Source organism: Theropithecus gelada, chromosome 8, assembly GCF_003255815.1.
Source record: "Theropithecus gelada isolate Dixy chromosome 8, Tgel_1.0, whole genome shotgun sequence".
Lineage (NCBI taxonomy): Eukaryota > Metazoa > Chordata > Mammalia > Primates > Cercopithecidae > Theropithecus > Theropithecus gelada.
Window position 1 is genome coordinate 22079641 of NC_037676.1, and position 10026 is coordinate 22089666.

At 48.9% G+C, this 10026-nt stretch overlaps 1 protein-coding gene across 1 annotated transcript in view; it reads right to left on the minus strand.

Annotated features, from left to right (window-relative positions):
• LOXL2 (lysyl oxidase like 2) overlaps positions 1-8408 on the minus strand; it is a 104598-nt gene extending 96190 nt beyond the window's left edge. The window contains exon 1 of the mRNA XM_025393264.1: positions 8122-8408. The gene's annotated coding sequence lies outside the window, so the exon portion shown is untranslated. The remainder of the gene's footprint in view (positions 1-8121) is intronic.
• Between the last annotated feature and the right edge of the window lie 1618 nt (positions 8409-10026).

Consider the following 10026-nt stretch of genomic DNA (forward strand, 5'->3'; position numbering starts at 1 on the left):
TCCAGCCTGGCAACAAGAGTGAAACTCCGTCTCAAAAAAAAAGAGAGAGAGAGAGAGAGAGAGAGAGAGAGATATCAGACGGGAAGGGAAGGAGGAAGGAAGGAAATGAGGAGGGCAGACAGGATATAGCCAAAGAATGCCTAGACTCATGCTTCAGCAGAAGCTGCCAGAAAGGCAGTTCTCCAGGTGGATTTGAACCCTACAATGGCCGAGGGGCAGCCTGGAATGATCCCTAGTGGTGATCCCCTAACACAGCTACAACTGCAAATCTCAACAGGCTGTACCCTCCATCCTTAAGATGTTTTAAGGAAAGGAGCTACTTAAATCTCCTAACTAATCTGTGATTATAAACTGACTCTTTCAAATCACAGATTATAAACTGTGTTCTTTCAAATATCTCTTCCAAACCCCCTCATAGTAGAGAAAATCAACATCCAGTCCCAAGATCTTGAGGTGTAACTGAAGCAGCCATATTTGGGCATGAAAACGTGTTTGAAATCTCCTGCTTTGCCTTTAAATTCATGCACTCTTGCTAATGTTCCATTCTTGATGTAGTAGCAAGGGCACGTTCAGTTTGTAAAAGTCCATCCATAACAGGCATTTGTACACCAATGTTCACAGCAGCATTATTCCCAGTCACCAAAAGGTGAAAACAACCCACATGTCCACCAGGGGAAGAGGAGATAAACAAATGTGGTCTATCCATACAGTGGGATATTATTCAGGCTCAAAAAGCAAGGACATTCTGACGCCGGTTACAACATGAAAAAACCCGGAAGCCATGCTAAGTAAAACGAGCCAGACACGAAAAGACAAATATCACATATTCCACTTACATTAAGTACCTAGAGTTCAGTCATACTCACGGAGACAGAAAGTAGAAGTAGAATGGGGGCTGCCAGGGATTGGTGGGAGGGGGCGATGGGAGTTAGTGTTCAATGGGCACAGAGTTTCTGTTTTGGAAGATGCAAAAGTACCAGAGATGGCTGATGGTGATGGTAGCACAGCAGTGTCAATATACTTAACGCCACTGCACTGTACACTTGAAAATAGTTAAGATGGTGAGTTTTATGTTATTTATACTTTACCACAATAAACACAAAAGCAACCCAAAAAGCCTATATGGGTATATACTTAGGATCAGTGTGATTTTACTGATATGCTATTCTTGGGGTGGGTGAAAGCATCTTTAGAAATATGCTTTTCCGGCCGGGTGTGGTGGCTCACGCCTGTCATCCCAGCACTTTGGGAGGCCGAGACGGGCGGATCACGAGGTCAGGAGATCGAGACCATCCTGGCTAACACGGTGAAACCCCGTCTCTACTAAAAATACAAAAAATTAGCCGGGCATGGTGGCGGGCGCCTGTGGTCCCAGCTACTCAAGAGGCTGAGGCAGGAGAATGGTGTGAACCCGGGAGGTGGAGCTTGCAGTGAGCCAAGATTGTGCCACTGCACTCCAGCTTGGGAGACAGAGCAAGACTCTGCCTCAAAAAAGAAAAAAAAAATGCTTTTCCCTGGGTATCATGGTGGACGCCTGCAATCCCAGCTACTCGGGAGGCTGAGGCAGGAGAATCTCTTGAACCTGGAAGGTGGAGGTTGCAGTGAGCTGAGATCGCACCACTGCACTCCAGCCTGGGTGACAGAGTGAGACTCTGTGTCAAAAAAAAAAAAGAAAAAGAAAAGAAATGTGCTTTTCTCAATTTTATATTTGTAATTGTTTTAGAAAGATATTTAGAAAAGTATCTTTCTCACTACATTTTTGAGTCATGCAGGCACCCTGAAGAGCTGTACTGTGTTTACCTTGGTACCCCAATGGTATATCAGGACAAGACTGGGGGCACAAGAAGTTCATGGATCCAAGTTCCAGAAAGATATTATAAAGAAACTGCAAATCAAGTTGTTCACAAGTCATTACCATAAGTTACCTTGTCATAAGTGTATGTTTTATAGGCAAGCGGCATCATTTTTGTAGAAGATATCCTCGGCACTTTGCTGGCAACACATCAAGGAGGATATGTCTGTTGGCACAGGACATCCAGAGGGCCAGCTGTGTCTGCCTGTCTGACATGGATTGTAGGAATGAAAAAACTAAAAAGAAAACATCGCTCTTTGCTTGGAAGACTATAATTAAATATAATACTTAAGGTATCCCAAGTGAATGGATCAAAAGCCCTGGACAAGAAGAACCTACTAACTGTGTTCCTAACCACACCCTCAGCATCTGCTTAGTTCTTGTTCTCATCTGCCACACATGCTACTTGTCTGGTAATATTGTTACTGCCACAGGAAGTGCAAAAGATTTGTTAAAACTCTGGACAGAAATCTGAACTGAACAGTCCCCATCATCCTTTATCATCATCAATCAAGTGGCTATTCTTTCTTAGTTTGTTTTTGAGACAGGGTCCCACTCTGTTGCCCAGACTGGAGTACACTACAACCTTGACCTCCTGGGCTAAAGCAATCTTCCTGCCTCAGCCTCCCGAGTAGCTGGGACTATACCACGCCTGGCTAATTTTTTTTTCTTTTTTTGTAGAGACGGGGTCTCCCTATGTTGCCAGCTATTCTGAAAAGGTGCCTAGAGACGTCCCTGACGCTGGTCACGGAAGAAGGGCTGCCAACACGCTCGGCTAAGATGTGTTCCCTGCTGAGCAAGTGCTGTGTTGAACAGCAGTGGGTGCATGTGTGGAATGACTCAGGTGAGAGATTTCTGATGTCTTGCTTCAACTTACACAGGACTGAAGACTTAAGAGACTCAGCTGTGTGTTGCTCTGGCTGCATCTCTGTGAATGTCTGGTTGGCCCTTCCTTTTCTAGCCTGCAACTGCTATTCCCTGCTATTCTGTGAGCCTAGAGCAGGCCACTTCATCTGAGGCCTCATGGACCACCCAGGGTGTGAATGCCATGCAGACCGACCACAAAAGCCTTTCTCCAGGAGGAAATGGATGGTGACAGTAACAAGCTGCTCATTTAAAGCCAGGCAGCCCCTGGGAACAGGAAATCATATCTCCTTGCTGTGGTTTGAATACGTGTCCCTCCAAAAAAATTCATGTTGAAATTTAATCCCCAATGTGGCAGTTTTGAGAGGTGGGGCCTTTAAGAGGTGGTTGAGTCATGAGTGCTCTGCCCTCATAAACTGATGAATCCATTCATCAATTAATAGATGAATGGGTTATCAACAGAAGGGAATTGGTGGCTTTACAAGAGGAAGAGAGACTTGAGCTAGCATGTTACCATGCTCAGCCCCCTTACGATGTGATGTCCTGCATCACCTTGGGATTATGCCAAGTCCCCACCAGCAAGAAGGCCCTCACCAGATACAGCTCCTGGACTTTGGACTTCTCAGTCTCCATAACTGTAAGAACTAAATTCCTTTTGTTTAATAAACTACCAACTTTCAGGTACTCTGTTATAAGCAACAGAAAATGGACTAAAATACCTCCTAAGGCTCCCCAAATTTTAAAATGAAGGAAGCAGTCATGCTTGTGCAACTGCAGCTGCTGGTGTGGAATCACCTAGAAATTCTTCCTCCATGAAGACAGCCTATTAGCTAAGGAAAAAGAATCTATGACCGTCAGAAGGCAGGGTGGTTTAAGGTTAATGTCTTGCCACTTTGCAGTTCCTCCAGCTGAATGGAATTGGGTTGACCAGTTTCTCTGCCTCTAACTGGCTATTTTATGGAAGGTCGGTTCATTCCCTATTTCAAAGCAACAAGCATAACAGCAGAACATCTAGGAATCCTGTGAAAAGGGAATTCTTTTTCCCACATGACCTGCCAAGAAAGGAGAATTCCAACTCACGAGTCTCATTAACAAGGGGGAGAAATTTCTCCATCACTGCATTTCAAAAGCAAATAAACATAAGTAATGAAAATGCTAAAAGCAGAAGGCTCTGGTGTTGTATTAGTCTGTTCTCATGCTGCTAATAAAGACATACCTGAGACTAGGTACTTTGTAAAGGAGGTACTTTGTAAATGCCACATGGCTGGGGAGGCCTCACAATCATGGCAGAGGACAAAGGAAGAGCAAAGGCACATCTTACACGGTGGCAGGCAAGAGAGCATGTGCAGGGGGACTCCTATTTATAAAACCATCATATCTCATGAGATTTACTCACTACCACAGGAACAACTGGGGAAAGATCTATCCCCATGATTCAATTACCTTTCATCGGGTCCTTCCTACAACACATGGGAATTATGGCAGCTACAATTCAAGATGAGATTTGGGTGGGGACACAGCCAAGCCATATCAGGTGTTACATATCTTCATTGGTCAAATTGCAGAATAAAGTTGTGCATAAACTAACGATTTCAATGGGAAGCCTACATACCCCCACTTCTCTGTCATAGGATTTGAGGGCTTCAGCATGAAGGTACCAGCTGTCAGAGTACTCAGGTGACGCTCAAAGAAGGGAGATTGTCCTCTACCAGATTTCTTTCTGGGGCCTTTGTTTCTTCCAGGAATCCCAGCAACAGTTAATTCACTCATCCTATTTTTTTTTTTTTTTTTGAGACGGAGTCTCGCTCTGTAGCCCAGGCTGGAGTGCAGTGGCCAGATCTCAGCTCACTGCAAGCTCCGCCTCCCGGGTTCACGCCATTCTCCGGCCTCAGCCTCCCGAGCAGCTGGGACTACAGGCGCCCGCCACCTCGCCCGGCTATTTTTTGTATTTCTTAGTAGAGACGGGGTTTCACCGTGTTAGCCAGGATGGTCTCGATCTCCTGACCTCGTGATCCGCCCATCTCGGCCTCCCAAAGTGCTGGGATTACAGGCTTGAGCCACCGCGCCCGGCCCACTCATCCTATTTTTATACCTTGGAGTCAAATAATGAGGAAGTATACTGCTCTCCAGTTCAGAAAGGGCAGCTCTGAGCTCTTACAGTTTTGCAATGAGCTAGGAAACAAACCCTGGCTTCCTGACTTTGCAGTTCATTTATCTCAAGCACCAAATGTCCAATTACTAAATATTTACACAGGGATTTCTGACAGCAGGTGTATAGGAAGTGATAAGTCCAGGATGAAGCCTGAGCCAAGAAGAACTCTTCAGAGAGCAGCTGAGAGTCCATGAGTAACCTGGAGAACCAGAACCACCAAAGCCCAGCCATGAGGAGGCTGGGTTAGACCCTGGCTCCCTGGGTCACCAGCTGTGCCCTCTGGACAGCTTATCTGTTTACCCATTTCCTCAGCTGAGAAATGAATTTGAAAATACCCACCTAACTCTTTAGTGGGACCTTGTGAGAATCAAATGACATCGTGGACAGAAAAGTGGTTTGAAAGGAATAACATACAATAGGAATGTAACAAGTTACACAAATTAACAGAACTCAGATCGACTATAAAAAAAGACATTTTGGGGAAAATTGGGAAATGTTTAAATATAGACTGCTATCTGGCATTAGATGATACCAAATAGTTTTTTTTTTTTAGTTTTCTTAGGTCTAAAGATAACATCATAGTTATTTAATATCTTTAGAAATCACACTGAAATACGTAGCAACGAAATGACATGATGTATGGGATTTGCTTTAAACTACTTCAATGACAGAGAAAGGGACAGATGACGTACATGTGGCAAAATCGCTGTTGAAACTCAGTGAGAAGCTTATGAGTCATCATTACACCCTTCTCTCTACCTTTCTGCATACTTGAAATTTTTTTCGAATAAAAAGTAAACAATGTAGTGTTTTCTGGGACTCAACACCTTCGCTGATGGTCATGTCCAGAGCACAGAAAATCTGTTTCCTTCACAAAGCCCTTCCACACTGGCCATCTAGAGGTCAAAGGACAAGGACTTGGGAAGAGGCCAGGAAAGGCCAGGCAAGGAGCCCAGTTGGAAAGAAAATAAATAGAAGCATCTTTGCAGAATCTCCTATCTGTGATGCTTAAAATGTCAGCCAATGTGTGATGTCAAGTACATGTTTCGTTTTCAGACCTGAGTTTCATACTCAATTTTGTCACTCAATGCCTAAGTGACCTTAGACTAAGTCACTTTCTAACACAAACTTACAGGGAAGCAAATGCACGTGCATGCACAAACACACATATACATACACACACATGCACACATATGCACTCATATACACACAAGTGCACACGCGCATGCAAACTCATACATATGCAAACATGCACACAAACACCAATATACATACACACACATACAGGTGTGCACACACATGCATACAGGAATGCATATGCACACACATAAACATGCAAACATGCACACAGGAATACACACGCGCACACACACACACATGCAAACATGCACGCAAACATGCACACAAATACACATACAAGTGTGCACACAGGACCACATAAGCACACACATGCACATACACATACACACACTTGCACACACATATACACCCATGTATGCACATAAACACGCACCAGTGCCCATATATACACAAACACACGTGTGGGCACACGCGCGCACACATACATGTGCGCACACATACACGTGCACACATGCATACACAAGCGTGCCCGCGCACACACACACACATATACACACACACACAGATTAGTGACTCAATTTTCTTGGGGAGAGCACTGGTAGCCACCAGGGACCCATGAGGCGCATGCATTTTGTCATGGGTCTGATGGCCATTCCAGGGCAGATGTTAGGGACCAGGAAGAGGAATGGGACAAAGGTGAGGAGAGAGATTAAAAATTTAGTCAAGTTAGGATGCAGTGAGTCAGTCACTTACATGGGAGCTGCCCAGGGAAATGAACTCTTCCTCTTCCATCCTAAACCCCACCCCTGACCATTAAGTACACGATACACCATCAATAACTAATTCATTCCACCAAAGATGACAAATGGTGTTTTGGGGTTCCAGGACAGACAGGCTAGCGGTGGTGTAGGGGAGGGACCTGGAGTAAGAGGTACGGTTTCAGTCCCCACACTGACTAACCCAGTGGCCCTGAGTCTCATCGTTTTTCTTCCTCTGGGAGTAAAAAAAAAAAAAAAAAGTACTGGTTTTGAGATCTCCGCAGTTTCAAGATCTTAGGGACAAAACTAATTTGGAGCATGTTTCTGTCATGCACATCTCTCCCCTCATCAGGGCTTGGAGTTTCCTAACCGTGTTGAGTAGTTCAGCCCCCTCCCTCGCCGAGTTCTGCGGTGTTCTCTTCCTCTCACCCTAGCTCCGCCCCGCACTCCTGCAGTTTTTTGATGGGTCTTAGCCCGGGCACGGAGAGGAGGGAACCTCGCTTGTTTCTCCCAATCATCTCTATTCCAGCGCTGATTCCTGGGACACTTTAGGCAGGCAGCTATAGCTGGAAGGCTTCCAGATTTGGGTTGGTGAGAAGCGACGCGGTGGGCAAAGCTTCTGCGTAAAAGTTGTAGGCACTGGGGACCGCGGGACCAACGGCGCAAGATTGGGATCAGCTGTAGCCGTGGGTTCGCTCGTGCCCGTTCTTTCCAACTCCAGGGCTTCTCGATATGAGGCGGGAAAGGGTCCCTGGTCCCCGGAGAGCCAGGGAGACTTGGGAGTGCATACCTGGCGTGCCGAGCGCGCCTCTGCTCCCGCAGGACTCAGGCGCTCCCGCGCTCCCAACAGCCTTTCGGGCAGGCTGGGGGTTGAACCGGGTTCAGGCAGTGGGCGCTACAGCTCCCGGGCGCAGCCCCCGTGTTCCCGCCCCTACTCCGTCCCAGCCCAGCACTCTCTACATCCCCAAAACCACAGCCCCGAGGGCACCCACTGTCTCACGCCCCGTCGCCCCGCGTGCCCAACTCCTCAAAGCCAGAACTCGGAAGACGCTGTCCCTGGAGCCACGCTGCACTCTCCAAGACGCCCAACACGCACCGAGACTCGACTGGCTGTGTCCCGCGTGACTACGGGCTCTCGGGACGATCAAGGGATCCAGCGCCTCACTCCCCGGGCGCGCCAGCAGCCGCGCCGCACCCGGCCCAGACGAGGTGGAGCTGGGCGGGGCCGCCCGGGGACGCAGGAGGACCATTTAGCCTGCACGTCCTCTCATTGCTCCCCACAAGAAGTCTTCAGGAACCGCCAGGCACTTTCGAGAGGCAGCCCCGCGCAGGGCGAAGCCTGGAGACCCCACAGGGACGCTCCCGCTTTCTCGCGAACCGCTTCGGGGAGGGGGTGGCGCGGGAAGCGCTCTTACTTGGTTTCAGGGATCCGCAGTGGCCCGGCTGGGACCGCGCTCTCCACGGTGGTCTCCCTCTGCTTCAGCCGCCACGGAGCCCCTTTCCCCAGCAGAGGAGGCAGCTGAGGTCTTCGATGGCTGGAGAAAGCAAGCACCAACTGCAGGTAGCCGCGCGCAGGAGTCGCGCGTTTACTCTCTTCCCCCTTACTTTTAACCAGAGGAGGATGGCAAACCCCTCCCCGGACCCACCTCCTTCCCCGAAGGCGGCTGCCGCTGAAGGCCCGGCCTCCAGCCTCTTTTGTTGTAATTCGAGAGCGGCCCCTCCCAGCGCCAGAGGGAGCTCCGCGGGGGAGGCCAAGGCCTGCGGGGCAGCCCTTCCCAGGCTCCTCGCGCCCGGGTTTCCGGAGCCTGAGAAGCCGGGAAGGGGGCCTTTCCTCGGGAGATTCCTCTACCCCTTCCCCCACGCAGCGCTCCCAGAATTTAACCCTTCGATGCCCTTATCCAGCAGCCTTAGGGCCCGTGCCTTGTTCACCTCCTATCCCGAAAACCCTGGCTCTCCCTGGCACATAGTACACGCTCAATTAAAGCTGCCGAATGAAAGTGTTGAGAAACTTGCATCCATCTCGCCTGGGTTTCACCTCCCTTTTCCTGCAGGGGGAAAACCGATCCTGAACGAGTAAACAAACAGCCCCCTTTCGGCCAGCAGATCACATCTATGGGCTTGGCCAAGCCTCTCCTCCGAGGACTAATTTTCTTCTTTGTAAATTCAACGCTTTGGATTCCGTGACCTCTGGAGTCCTTCCTGGAATGGCAGGGCTGGGATTAACAAGCCCTGTGCTTGGGGACTGAACAGGACACAGCTAACGGGTGGCCATTGTGCAGAAGGACCTCCTGTGCCTGGCTCTGAGGCTCCTGGGTGAGGGATGGGCACGCTGGGAGAGCCCTCTGCACAGAGAGGGCTCCTTAAGCAACACCAGGGCTTTGCCAGGCCCAAGGAGGCAGCTAACTGCAAAACAAGGGACCCCTGTGCCGAAGCGGACTGTCACCTGAAAGGCAGCTCCTTTCTCAGTCCTCTCTTACTCCACCCACTGACTAGACAAACCCTTCCCAAATCTCACCTCCAGCCCAGGCTTCTCTCCTAAGCCACGGATATTTAAATCCATTGGCCCCAGAAGGACTTTCACCTGGACATTCCCATGGCCATAGCTAACCAGGCAGGCCCCAAACCTTGACCCCTGTGAGCTCTCCCAGGCTCTCCCGTTGCCTCCTCCTTATCCTCCCCACTGATTAGTCTCTAGCTCTGGTGGGCAGTAGAGGGAAAGAAAGAGTCAGAGGAAGGGGGTGTAGTTATCAAAGGCAGGGGGAGGGATCTTTGTGGTGGTGGAATTGTTCAGTATCTTGAGATACAGAAAACCACAGAGGTGATAAAATTGTATAGAACTTAATACACCAAATAAAATTTCAGCCTGTAGTCCCAGCTACTCGGGAGGCTGACAGGAGAATGGCGTGAACCCGGGAGGCGGAGCTTGCAGTGAGCCGAGATCGCGCCACTGCACTCCAGCCTGGGCGGTGAGCAAGACTCCATCTCAAAAAAAAAAAAAAAAAAAATCCTCCGTGGCTCCAGGGTCCTCAAAATGTAATCTGAATCCCTTGATTAAGCTGACAGGGCCCCTGGGGCATTTCCAGCCTGCCCATCTCCCAACCCCATCTCACCTCTCCCCCTGGGCCTTACTTTCTGTGCTCCTATAAGCCTTCTATTTCACACCCCAGGGCCTTTGAACATGACATTCCCTTGTCTTCTCTGTACAGTAATGCCTGGTTATTGAGCTTTCACTCAGCTGTCACACCCTACACAGTGCCTGGATATACCAGATGCTCAATAAATGCTAGTGAAACTGGGCTTTCCGCTTTCCCCATCTCCCA